Genomic DNA, 15144 nt, shown 5'->3' with positions numbered 1-15144 from the left:
TCTTATGCACCCACTTATCACAAACACTGCATTATCTTGCAGTCTACCTCTAATACCACTACCTCTCTTATGAACCCACTTATCACAAACACTGCATTATCTTGCAGTCTACCTCTAATACCACTACCTCTCTTATGAACCCACTTATCACAAACACTGCATTATCTTGCAGTCTACCTCTAATACCACTACCTCTCTTATGAACCCACTTATCACAAACACTGCATTATCTTGCAGTCTACCTCTAATACCACTACCTCTCTTATGCACCCACTTATCACAAACACTGCATTATCTTGCAGTCTACCTCTAATACCACTACCTCTCTTATGAACCCACTTATCACAAACACTGCATTATCTTGCAGTCTACCTCTAATACCACTACCTCTCTTATGCACCCACTTATCACAAACACTGCATTATCTTGCAGTCTACCTCTAATACCACTACCTCTCTTATGCACCCACTTATCACAAACACTGCATTATCTTGCAGTCTACCTCTAATACCACTACCTCTCTTATGCACCCACTTATCACAAACACTGCATTATCTTGCAGTCTACCTCTAATACCACTACCTCTCTTATGCACCCACTTATCACAAACACTGCATTATCTTGCAGTCTACCTCTAATACCACTACCTCTCTTATGCACCCCTTTTCACAAACACTGCATTATCTTGCAGTCTACCTCTAATACCACTACCTCTCTCATGAACCCACATATCACAAACACTGCATTATCTTGCAGTCTACCTCTAATACCACTACCTCTCTTATGCACCCACTTATCACAAACACTGCATTATCTTGCAGTCTACCTCTAATACCACTACCTCTCTTATGCACCCACTTATCACAAACACTGCATTATCTTGCAGTCTACCTCTAATACCACTACCTCTCTTATGAACCCACTTATCACAAACACTGCATTATCTTGCAGTCTACCTCTAATTAAAATGCGTGACTTAAAGAACAGCGCCCCCGAAGTATACCATAGTGTCTCCAACAACAGGGCAAGCCAAACACAGCTCAGTATGCCCGAGGATGCGCCGACACCCCCATAGGGACCCCATGGGGTAGCCGCCACCAGTCGCCACCACTCCCGGCAACAGCGACATATGTCAGCCTGGGCCGTGCGCCCGTGTCACGCAGCCACCACGCCATCGCCGCCGTAGGAGAAGGACACTACCTTCACGGAGTGGAATTGTTGAGTCAGCTAGGGGTGGAGTTGTGAAAGACACTCCAGACGGCGCCCCTCTGGTAGAGACGATCTATGGTCGCTCCCATCCTCGTGAGACGATCTATGGTCGCTCCGAAAGTGCTCCGGTAGAGACGATCTATGGTCGCTCCCATCCTCGTGAGACAATCTATGGTCGCTCCGAAAGTGTTCCGGTAGAGACGATCTATGGTCGCTCCCATCCTCGTGAGACGATCCATGGTCGCTCCGAAAGTGCTCCGGTAGAGACGATCTATGGTCGGTCTGAAAGCGCTCCGGTAGAGACGATCTATGGTCGCTCCCATCCTCGTGAGACGATCCATGGTCGCTCTGAAAGTGCTCTGGTAGAGATGATCTATGGTCGCTCCCATCCTCGTGAGACGATCCATGGTCGCTCCGAAAGTGCTCCGGTAGAGACGATCTATGGTCGCTCCCATCCTCGTGAGACGATCTATGGTCGCTCCCATCCTCGTGAGACGATCTATGGTCGCTGCGGAAGTGCTCCGGTAGAGACGATCTATGGTCGCTCTGGAAGTGCTCCGGTAGAGACGATCTATGGTCGCTCCCATCCTCATGAGACAATCTATGGTCGCTCCGAGAGTGTCTTGGTAGAGACGACCTACTGTCGCTCCCTTCCTCGTGAGACAATCTATTGTCGCTCCGAGGGTGTGCAGAGAGAGGTAAGGAGAGAGACGTCCCTACGGCAGGAGACTAGAGCCCAGGCTTCCTGTCCCAGAGTGACCCAGACAGGCCTTACAGCCTCCCCTGGTCTCTGTTCCCTACACCTGGCTCTAGAGCAGACGCACCTGACGGACCCCAGTGGAAGTGGCTGCTGCAGCCCTCCCCTGTCGGCGCCCCTAGACGCTGTCAGCATCAAATGCTCTCTTGCCTCTCCTATTCTTCTCTCTATGCACTTTAAAAAATCTCAGTGTGGTGAACTCCCAGCAACTGACACTGATGACTTCACTCGGTCTCAGCTCAGTGTCATATGCGTCATTTGCTGCCTAAACGAGCCACACAGGTTTTTAAAGTCCATGGAGAGGGAGAGAGAGAGAGAGAGAGAGAGATTTAAGTGACAGGATTACTGATGCTGACTGTACACAATCGCATAACATTCCATAGGCCCAGCACACAAGGGTAGTTGTGGCTGGGTGGTGCTATGTATGACTGAGTAAGTCTGTTAACTTCTGCACCTGAGAGTATCTTTCATATTCATTTTTACTATTTTCAGACTACGTCTTTCAGCTTAAAACACACTTTGTGAGCTGGGAGGGTTAGATACAGCCTCCATTAGCTCTTTCATTGTGAGATGTCTTTCTTAAGTTTAATATAATCATTGAGAGATAGCAGCAGTAAAATTAAAAGAAAAAAAAAAGTACATCTGACTATCTATCTATAGCCAGACACGAGAATACCAAAAGGCATGGGTGTTCGTCCTTAGGTTAGTTGTTTTACCGGGAGGGGCACTGACCCTCCACCAACCCACTTGTTAACATGCAGGGAACACGTATGGGTTGGTAATGTGGTTACCACCCAGCATTGTAAATGGTTTCCTGGCATACAGGAAACAATTAGGCTTGTCACTCAATGTAAAGCCACCAGAAAAGGAAAGAAGAGTAATAAAAAGTGACAGGAAAGATGGGAGAAATAGGAAGAGAGGAGGGCAGACACAGAAAAAGAATGATAGAAGCGAAGAAGTAGGCAGCACTACATCAAGTGATTGGATGATGGTTGCCACCACCTACCACCCCCAAAATTACATCATTGAATCAAACAAATTAATAAACATAATACTCAGAAATCAGACCAGGCAAGTGTCAGTATGTCATAAAATGTGATCTCAGGTTTGAAATAAAGAAAAAGTGTCATTGGGTTGTTGAGAGGGGTAATGACAAAAAAGAAATTAAATAAAAATTTGATATTGGAAATGAATAAGGGTAGTGAAAGGGAAATTAAACTCATGGTGAATGAGAGAAGTTATTTGCTATACTTGGCAGATGGGAAAGAAAAATTTGTTCTAGTTTAATAATCATCATCACCTGTGTCACACCATAGTGAGGAGAGGCAGGGTTGAAGAGAAAGAACTGTAACATCTTCATAATACTGTACTCTGTTTTCAGAGATCATGTTTAGAAATATTTCATCATCAGCATCAGCATTTTCATCATTATCTAGACCTTTCTCACCTCAAGGTGGGGTGAACTCCTATTCACCCACTATTCAAGCCCCGAGAATCCCAGCTCCACCTGATACATCAAAAAACATTCCACATGTGGCTTCACACTCACCTCTCTGTTAAAGTCAACCTGAGGATTGTCAAAGGGATGCTAAACTCTGGTCATACACTCCACACAAAACTCATCCAGCCAGCTGAGTCACTTGTCATTTCCCTAGCCTTGTTAGCTCTTTTACTTCTCATTCTCACACATTCATTTACCATATCTATCCACCATCATCTAGGCCTACCACATCTCCTTCCACCTTCAGATGCTCTCAGATATACCCTTTTCACTGCTCTGTTCACACCCATTCCCTGCACATGACCACACCAACTAAACACGTTCTCTTCAACTCCGGTATCCACAGACTTCCTCACTCCGCATCTTCCGTGCATCACATTATTCATTCTTCTTATCCACTCTCTGCACTCCATATACTAATTTTCAACAGTTCCATCTCTACTGCTCATCTTGACTTTTCATTTGCATGTCACACCATAGCTTTACACCCATATTTCAGAGTAGGCACTAAAGCTCCTTCGTGCAAGCCTCTCACAGCTGCCACACTCAGAACTCTGCTTCTTATTAAGACCTTCGTAGCACCAGCCACTTTCCTTTGGTGTGCCACTGTGCTTTTCACTTCCTTTGCACATTTACCACTCGTTTCTGTCACTTCTCCCAGGTGCTTAATCTCACACCTGTTCCAATCTCTTACCGGTTCTAATCTCTCTCCATTCACCATAACATCACACTGGGAATCAGCTCTCTCAACATCCATCATGTGTACTCTCATCTGCATTTACCCTCAAGGCACCATGCTCACAGACAACTACAGAACCCTGCACCAGTCTACTAAACTCATGTCTGCCGTTTGCAAGCAGCACGGCATCACCTGCATATATTACATGTAAAATACTTCTTCCTTCATTATTCATTACCAGTGCCATCCTTCTCACCATTATATATATTTTACCTCCCTCCTAACACCACCCACATATGTATTGAACAACCATGGAGACATCATACAACCTTCTCTCAAGCTGACACTAATCTTGAACCATTCACATAGAGGTCCACCTACCCTTACACATGCTTCACTACCTTCACGAAACGTTTTAACAGCACTAACCAGCTTACCATCAACACCTTACATATTCAGAACTTTCCATAATCTTTCTCTCTTTACCTTGTTGTGTGTCTTTACCAGATCCATAAATGTCATAAATACATTACAGTCCTTCTCACAGCGAGGTGTGCGGATTAGTGTGGAGGTTTGGTTCCCATATGCTCGCCACCATAGTAGGGTCCACATCACCCCATTATTTGGTTATGCAGTTACCACCTAGCATTGAAAATGGTTTCCTGGTTTACAGGAAACCATTAGGCTTGTCACTCTGTGTAGAGCCACCTGATGTGGAAAGAGGAGTAATAAATGATACAAAGTAGGGTGGGAGAGGTAAGAAAAGTGAAGGGCAGATTAAAAAAGGATAATAAAGGGAAAGGAAGAAGTTGGCAGCACTACATCAAGTGAATGGATGATGATGGTTGCCACCTACCACCTCACTGCATATTAATGCTGGTAATTAAATATCTGCACCTGAACAGGGTGTATCCACAGTTATTTCACAAGAAGCAACATCAGTGATATTTGAGCTGGGTTGAGAAAGATCTTATTTTACAAAACCATTCATTGTCAGAGGTTCAAGGAGCAGTTTAAATCCATCCTTCTAAATACAGGAACATACTGGACAGTATTATGAATTAGTGTCTTCCTGCATGCACAAAAATGTTGGTCACTTTAGCTGAAAACAAACACAGCCAAGCCCTTATCACCTTCAGGATGGAAGGAAGTGGGGCTAAGAGGCGTATTACTGTTATCACAGGAGGCTTTCTAACCACTCTTCCAAACCAGTGCATATCTGCATATATTGCAGTATTCTCTTGTGTGACATGCAGTCCAAATCAAAATTCCAAAAGCAAAAGTAACTTACAGGAACACAGTAAGACATAATATTCATAATATATCACCAAGGAAGAAGTGTAAGAAAGCCTCCTACATCAGTGAATATAAGAGCAAGTCACTTGGTTGGGAGCTGGCCTATGCTCCTGGCTCATGGTGATGTGATAAAGAAAAAAAATCCAACCTCCTCTCTTGGATTTGAATCAGTATGTAGCTCATCACCTCCACCTGGTGTCTTTACCCCATAAACCATCTTGCTGTGCAATAAAAGAGTTAAACCCACATACAGAAAAGTTGTGTATTGAGAAGAAGCAAAGTTTGGGTCTGAATCTGATGTATCTTCTCAATAAACATCTCTACTGTACATATGAGTATAATTGTTCAACAATTAAGTGGCACTGTGACTCTTTATCTGTATCAGTTCAAATCAGATCCATTGCAGGACCAGACCTTCCGCAAGGAGGCAGAGTAATAGCCAGAATCAGCTCTTCCCCATGCTGGATAAAACCAAATGGGGAAAGGGTGTGTACAGAAAGTGATCTATCTATCTATCTATAGCCCGACGCCCTAATCCCGCAAAGGGTGGCCGCAGACAAAACGCCTCCAAGTCACTCTGTCACCCACCATTTGACTACCCTCCCCCCAACTCATCTCCCCCTCCCTCATATACCTCTCAACTCCATCCCTCCACCTCATCCTCGGTCTACCCCTCCCTCTCCCTCCCTCCACCTCACCTACATACACCCTCCTAGTCAGTCTTTCATTCTCCATTCTCTCCACATGTCCAAACCACCTCAGTGTATTTCTCCTAATTTTCTCAACCACATCCACATCTACCCCACAACGTTCCTTCACTTCTTCATTCGTCAACCTGTCCCTCCATGTCACTCCACATGCTCCTCTCAAGTAACTCATTTCCACTGCTCTCACTCTTGACTTGTTCCCCTCTTGCAAGGTCCACGCCTTGCTTCCATACGTCAGGGTAGGGATCACAATACTATCATGCAGTGACTTCTTAACTTCCATACTCACCTCCCTATTTCTCATCACTGCTTTCAGTGTACCAACAACCTTCCTTCCCTGCTGTACCCTTTCACGTACTTCATCCCCCAAACTTCCATCCTTACTCATCACACTACCCAAGTACTTGAATGCACTCACATTCTCCATATCCTCACCATCCAACCTCACTGCACACTCTGTGACTTCATTCCTCTCAAACACCATAACTTTACTTTTGTTTACATTAACTTTCAGCTTCCTCCTCCTATACACTGTCCCAAATTCATTCACCAAACCTTGCAACTCCCATTCATCTTCACTCAACAATACTGTATCATCAGCAAACAGCAACACCAGAAGCTTCCAAATCTCACCCTCAGAAAGTGATGCAAGTACTAATCCAAGTGTTGTATTGGGTTTGACTGTGCGAGTCATTGTCTGTGTCATTGGTAGAACAGATGGATTGGACATTTTACTTTCCCCTGTATAGGACAGTTCTTTGGTGAATGCAGGACGATCAAGTGTGTCTTTGTGCTGTGTACTGATGTAGAGCATTAGCTTCACTGCCGTCATGTATTTCATATGTTTTACTACAGAAACAGTATTTATATGCGACAATTTTATTATATGACCAGTTTGTAATGTTTGTGGTTAATATACCGTTATATTGCTACTGTTATTTAAGACATGGAAAACACAGCTACATAATGCATTCATCAGTGCAAGTTATCAGCTGTTGGTGGAGCATTATTATATATGTTTATCCCTCCTCAACAATGCCTCCATGCAGCTGTTATTTGATGTGTATTGTGACTATAATTTGCTCTGTATGTAAAGTTGTTTTGTGTTCCCATCATATTGCCATTTATTCATTTAAATAAGGTAGAGTTATGAGAAACAGTGGTAGTTGAATTAATTGGCTCTGAAATAATGATTACCTTTAAAAAATGCATGCTTGAGGCTGCAGTTCAAACACTGGCTAGCCAACCAACAGCAACTAACATGTGAGTGTTGCAGAGTTAGGTGGTTGTATATTTGCCATCATCCACAGTTTCATTATAAAAGTCAAATCACAGAGAGTACTGTCATGAATATAATTGTTATCCTCAACTAACTATTTACAAAACCATAAGATCTACTCCCACAGTCAAAATAAGGGCTTTTTCCAGTAACCACATTTCCTCACCATGTTTTTCATCATGTTTTTCAGCCTTTCATTTACTGTATTCAGTTTATTGCGGCTTATCCTGATTCTAATACGTAGGAGGTAAAATGTTGGGTAATAATACTGTGATGGAACTAGACATAAATCCCTCTCCCCCATGCCTCAGACACACCACCATCATCCCAGACACATCATGCAACCCTGTCATGGTGAGTTCATTTGTTTTTTCTCCTAAAATTGTTCATTAATGCCCCTGATATTGCCTTACCTTTATTTTATGTAGCCTAAACTTAATGAAAAACAAGGTGTATGCAAGTGTCAGCATTGTGGTGTAGGGAATGGCTGTGTTAATGGGCTTAAAAGTGGCACTCAGTTGAATATTGCAGTGAGTCAGCCACTTTGATAGAATGAACATTTTGTCTGTACGTTCATTCATTCGTTCATTTTTGAAGACTCCAACATGTCTTTGGAGTTTCTTTTTCATGGATGGTGATTGCAACCACTTAGAAGTCGATAAGGTTCATATCCTGTGCTGGAACCTGATATTTCTCTACTCAGAATGTTTAAAACTCCAAGATGCTTGAGACCATTGAACATTTGGGGTTCTGACCTAAACCATTCTGGGGGGACCTACCCCTCACCAGATCCTCTCTTATAGTTAGTAGCCTTCCCTCTTTCTTCACAGCCACTTGTTTACTGGTATCTGAGAATTTAAGGAAATCACCAAGAAGCATTACCAGGTGCTGTAAGAATAAGCACATCAGAGTTATTTGTTTATTCACTATCAAGGGTGTGACAATATACTTCCATTGGCACATTTTCGTATGGTATGAATATTCTAGGTCACTTAACCCTTTGGGCCCAAGGATGTCTTTCATATTATTCTTGCCATTTCCTGTCTATTTTATTCAGCTTAGGACAGTATTATCGGACTGAAGGGGTTAGTTATAGCCTTAGAAACTCCATCAGTATAACAGACCTTTTCCTAAGTTAAATATAATTCCAGTTAACAGCAAGAATAAACTAATAATGTCATCCAGATTCAAAATGTTATTACATACTTGTTTCCATGGCTACCTAATGTATGCACGAGTGGACGGTATTGTTCATGGCGCTAAAACACAAAACCTAACCCATACAATCCAATGACATGTTTTTCATATTATTCTTGTTACTGTATCTCCAAACTGTGTAATTCAACTTAGGATGGACCTCAACCACATCAGCAAGAGAATTCTCCCTTAAGAAAAAAACCTGGAGGCAGCAAGAACTAAACAGAATATATCATCAGGTTCAGAAGGTTAAAAATTGTATATTGGTAACAGAAACAAGAGATAAATATGTAAAGGATGTGGAGAATAGAGGAGCTCAAGGAAGAAATGCAAATGTTGTCATGAAGGCCATGATACGAAAAAGGTCTTAGCATGTAGGCTGCACGAGAACTGCCTGAAGGTGTGACAGTGATCTCATTAACCTGTGGACCGCAGCAGGGGGTGCAAAATAGGCTCTGGTGTGGCGATATGGCCAATTTAGTGACCGCTGGAAAATGACTTCAAATATACATTGTTGTCTTGGAAACTACGACACACCTACACATGAAATATTTCTGCTCAACTCAACTTGTGGTTGGAAACTTTCCCAGATGGTAAGAAATGAGCAACTACATGAGTGGGCCTTAGTCCTATCAAGGCCTGAGTGAGTTGCCAATTGGTTTAACAAGCCAAAATTTTTTTTTTTCTTAATGCATGGAAGGAACCAACGGCCAGGAGCCTCGAAACTGTTCCTGCCAAATTCAAGATCTGTTTATTTCGAGAGCATGATGTGCTGTGTTTGATAATTTATTTCATTTTCTCTCTCTTCCCTTAGTCGCCATCAGCCTTAACGAATCAGGAAGTTCATGAATTTCAATAAGAGTATCTACTGGGGTTGTGAAATAGAAGTAATGGATAGCTTTGTACACTAAACTCTCAATTATCCATTGTCACAGTATCCAGCCCAACGCAATATCCAGTGCTGAAACGGGAAGCAACCAGCAGTCCTATGCAATATCCAGGGGCGAGGCATATCATTTGACTCAGATGCAGTAGTCAACCGACGCCCAGGAAAACCTCACAATGTGCCAGCCAATCAGAATGCATTGTGGGAGCGGCTCACCCAGCGCGCCGAGCCTAATGTCACTCTCTCATTCTCTCCCATGGATTCTGTACAGTGAAGATGTATCTTGTGACCATGCGGTGGCAAAACCCTAGTGCTGTGACTTACTCTGTGGCCTCCCGTGCAACGCTCATTGATGTTGCAAAGCTTGTGGCCTCGTAGTGCTTAATGTCCTGGTGCATTACTTTGATTTGAAATTACTGTTCACTTAATTACTGCCACTAGACTGCATAGGATTTAGTGCACTGTACTGTACTGCATGGTGTACAACTCTGCCCTCCACTGATGCCAACACTAGATGAGTAAAGTAAAAGTCCTTTAATCCGGAATGCAGTAGCCCACAGACCTTCCGGATTATCAGATTTTCCAGACTATTAGACGAAAATGTTCAAAACACACCCCAAAAAATGAAGTACACTACGGACAGCCAGCTGGGTGAACATCCGGGACCTCCTGAATGTCGGCGTGGGTGCGGAATTGGATAGTTCGGAACACCGCTTTCGGCTATTTTTTGATATTTTTCAATCTTTTCCCAATTTTTTACCCAAAAAAGCTTAAAATGACCCTGGGCTGAAAATTCCATACCATTGGGTTTTCCAAATCATCAGATGCTGGATTATCGGAAGTTCACTGTACATAGTACACTTTGTACTGTATTACTGTAGTGTACCAATACTGTATTGTATTTTATCCTTAATTTTCCTCTTTTACTCACGGGAAAGTTTTTAGGATACAGGGTCAAGATGGATAGTAATACATAATCTGGCTCAGTGCTGGATGGTGGGCCAAGGGAGGGGTACTATGCAATATCCAATGTAGGGGTTGGCTGAATTATGCCAGATGATTGAGAGTTCACTGTATCACATAAAAACTGCATGATGCTGCTACCACAAGTTATTTTATGGTAAATATGTTAAAAATCCTGCTCATATGAGGTAAGCCACACACCATGGGCTAATGTTTGGGAGTGAGACTTGACCACGAATGTGAAATCAAGGCTGAGAGCAGTGAAATGGGGCTGTGAAGGAATGTGCATGGGCTGGGTAGAGTGGACAGGATAACAATCAGAGCTTCATGAAAAATGTAGAGTAAGGAAGTTTACTAATCAAAGAGTAAAAGAAAGTTTGCCTAGATGGTGTGGTCACAGAATGAATGGATATAAATTTGGTGCTGAAAATGGCATATGTGACAGAGTTTGAAGGTAGGAGTTGTGGTAAACCAAGAGAAGATGGTGAATACAGTAAATGATGGTGTGAAGAGGTGTGGACACTAAGGAATTTACAAAAGGATAAAAAAAAATAAAGATACATAACTATGTATGAAACAAGCACATGGAAGGGGTTTGGCATCCCTTTTTTAAACTCATTAGTCACTGGAGTAACAGGCCCGTGTGAAGTCCAGCTATTGTACAATGTTAAGAAAAATACAAAAAGATATTTGGAGATGATTTTTGCAAAAATAAGTAGAGCAAGGCTTTTGAAAGTCAGAAGGATGTGAGAATGGCTTACTTGGCTCATTTCAATGAGCATACTATATGATACCTGTTAATATATATATATATATATATATATATATATATATATATATATATATGAATTTTTGAACATATGGATATTTCTGTCTTACTAAAGTAATGAATGAATAGATGTTGGGGGTACCACAGCCTTGTATAAATAAGGAATTATGTAACTAGGAAGTTATGGTAAAGCCTTCTGAAAAGTTGAATCATTACTCACATCTGAAAGGCAAGAAATATAACTTAAAAAATTGATGTCTATTAAAAAGAAAAAAAGAAAAAAAAAGAAAGCCAAAAAGGACAGCAACTTTCCAAAATTAGCAATGTTCATACAGTATATATCTTTATATCTATCATAAAGACCTAAATAAAGGATTCAGACAGATGTAAAAACCAGGGAAAGGGAAGACAGAAATATTGAGATCTGTGCCAAATTGGATAAGCAGCCTCCATTTTATCTTAAAGTGCTGAGAGGAAGTCATAGACAAGATGGTGAACGTAAGAGTCAGTAATTCAAAGCTCAAAACACAGCCTAATAACCACTGTTTGGAAAAGACAAATGAGAGAACACTCTGAAGAAACCTGGGACAAAGACTGTGCACAATATCATACTCTCTCTCTCTCTCTATATATATATATATCTATATACCACAGAAGCAGGTTTTAGAATAAAACCTATCATTTACTGACTCAACAGTATCCAGTGACTACAAAGCTATATATATACAGTATATTAATGCCATGCCTACATTAGCCTCCTTTCTCTCCTTTTGGCTCCAGCTGAAAAGAAAGTCATATCAGTATTAAAAGGCAACATCAGCCAGCCACTTAAAATATCTTTGGTGTGAAAGTCTTCTTCAAAAGAATCCCTGAACTGGGAGTAAAGACTCCTATGCACAACTCTTGCATCTACTGTCTCCAGTGACATGTCTTTTTCCAAAAGTTTCTCTACATATTCCAGGATCAAACATGAAGGATGAATTTTCTAGTGTTATTAGAAGATACCAACAGCCTTCTAGCAGAATGTAAGTAAAGGAATTTTAGGATCAATTATCAGAGCCCTAAAGACCAAGCAGCTCCTCACACATTCCTTTTACTCTCCAGCAACCAAAGGTTTGTTCTTCATGCACAGATTATTGCACTGTGGGAGCTGAATAGCACCCTCGCAGGTCTAAAACTCTAAATAGTTAAAAGGGCTATAATATGGGGCCAAGCCTAAAGCATTAATACAATACCTCCACTCATTCAGACACCAGCTTCATTTCAAGATAGCCGTTTGGTGGCTAGAAAATAATTACAGATCTGATATCACTGGGAAGTGCCCTTAAGCTTATCATCTGGAATCCTAACATACACTTCATCTTGCAGCTTAGATGCATTAGATCTCACCAGAAGAGGGATTACAAACCAATCAGAGGGAATCTTGCACCAACCTAGTGAGATGTCAGTGGGGATGTGTGTAAGAAACATCATCTATGTTCAGATCTAGGTCCTTATACAGGCATCAGTCACAGTGTGCTGGTGTCTATCAGCATCACATGAGGTTAGGTCAGGAAGTCCTCCCTACTGTATTTCGCATGACTGGATAATTCATTTATCCTGTGCTGAGATAGGCCCAATAGGACACAAGAGTGTCACTGTGCAAAGAGTAATGGCACTCAACTGTAGAGTCATCCTAGTCAGATTTGGGTCAAGTCAGAGACAGTTGCATCTTGCCCTACATCTGCCACATTTATTTCACGTGATGGAAGAGAAATGTGGCCAAAGGTAATTGTGGTTTATTGCACATGCAGTGCCACTCAGGTATGAGTGAGGCTGGTCACTCTCATCTAAAATGTCAGGACCAACTTGCCTAGCCCCAGGTTCCTATGCTTCTCATGGGGCAACATAACATTGGGTGATGGATGGATGGAAAGACAATGAAGTTTTCAACCAGCAGTGTCTAACCCACCCCAACTAAACAAATTAATCATCAAACAAAAGAAAAGGGGAACCAAAGAGAAGAAAGCAAACTACGAAGAACACAGAAAGAAGGATGTAGCAACCATCTTATCCTAACACCCTTTTAAACTCCTAAAACACAGGTTATGAAGGACATCCACATGGATTACAGTGTGAAGCATAATAGCCTAAAGGAATGGAGGTCTGCATCCACAACAGAACATAGTAAAGTCAAAACATAACAAGACAAACAATGCTGGGCAGTTGGGGTATACAGGTTGCTGACAGAGAATAGCACTGGAGACAACAGATGTGAATGCTTTGCATAAATCTTGAATATGAGGAAGATGTTACAGGCAGGGAAGTTCATACCAGTTATTTTAAGTCTGGTAAATGCTGTCTTGCAGTATCACTGGGATTATTTTTGACCACAGCGACTGGGAGATAAAGCTTAATCAAGGCACACTACTGATACTGTTATAACTTTGCCAACACTAAATCCTGAGGGGCTATTTGTTATGTATTTATGGACTGTTCATATATATATATATATATATATATATATATATATATATATATATATATATATATATATATATATATATATATATATATATATATATATATATATATATATAAATATATATATATATATATATATATATATATATATATATATATATATATATATATATATATATATATATATATATATATATATATATATCATACTGTATACAATATAATACGAATCTTCCCAAATTGAAAATGAATATTCATTATGAGAAAACTAACAACATTAGGGCAATTATCTATTTTAATAGATATGTTACTCCTCACTAGATTCCAGTGACCATCTCCTTTCTCTACTTTCACACCAATAAGAAACACAGCTCATGAACTAAGCCCTCACAGCAGTGCCTCTCACACCACAACACACCTCATATAGCTCACTCTAACAACACTGACAAACTCTCAACATAACCTCATAAAAATCTCAGGCAGCACCTGGCTGGCGCTGCCAGCTTCCTTCAGTTCACCGAACTTACATCTGGACAACTCTGAGGCCACAACAATGAATAATGACTGAAATTTTTATTTTCAAGCTGATGTATAAAGTGTCAGGACTGAATGAGCTTTTGTTGTGGCTTTGCATGAATAACTGTAATATTCTACTTCCCTTCTTGTATATGGAAGCAAATCATACTGAACCTTCCAGTTGTACAGTAATCTCTCAATTATCCGTCATTGCAATATCCGGCCTAACACAATATCCGGTGCTTTTTGCTCGGCTCTATTAAAACAATATCTGGTGAAATAAGGCAATATCTGGCTCAGAAAAGGGAAGCAATTGGCGGTACTATGCATGTTCTAGCGGTGAGGTGTATCATCCAGTTCAGACACAGGACCCAATCAGCAGGCAGGCAGACCCAACCGTATGCCAGTCAATCATACTGCATTGTGGGAGTGGCCCACCTGGTGTGCCAAGCCAACCATGGCTCTCTCAGTCTCTCCCATGGATGCCATACAAGAGGACGTATCTGTGAGCTTTGCTCTTGTGACCCACGTGGTGGCTGAACCCTAGTGTGTGACTTAGTCTGTGGCCTCCCATGCCTCACTCCTTGCTGCAGTGCTGTGACTAACCTTGTGGCCCCTCAGTGCTCTGTATCGTAGTGCTGCGAGTCCTGTACAATCAGGACATATCTGTGCATCTCTACCCTCCATCGATGCCAACACAAGGTGAATACAGTATGATTAGATTAGATTATGTACTGTATTACTGTACTGTGTGTACTGTATCAATACTGTATTGTATTTTATGCTTCATTTTAATCTTTTACTCATGGGTAATATTGTAGGAAAGCTTTTAGGATAGAGGGTTGAGATGGATAGTGACACACTATCTGGCTTGATGCTGACTGGATAACCAGTTGGGGGAACCTACGCAATATCTGACTTT

This window comes from Coenobita brevimanus, chromosome 104 (genome assembly GCF_032717465.1).
Source record: "Coenobita brevimanus isolate Jiangsu-jjx chromosome 104, ASM3271746v2, whole genome shotgun sequence".
NCBI classification, from domain to species: domain Eukaryota; kingdom Metazoa; phylum Arthropoda; class Malacostraca; order Decapoda; family Coenobitidae; genus Coenobita; species Coenobita brevimanus.
Note: the sequence above shows the minus strand (reverse complement) of the source record.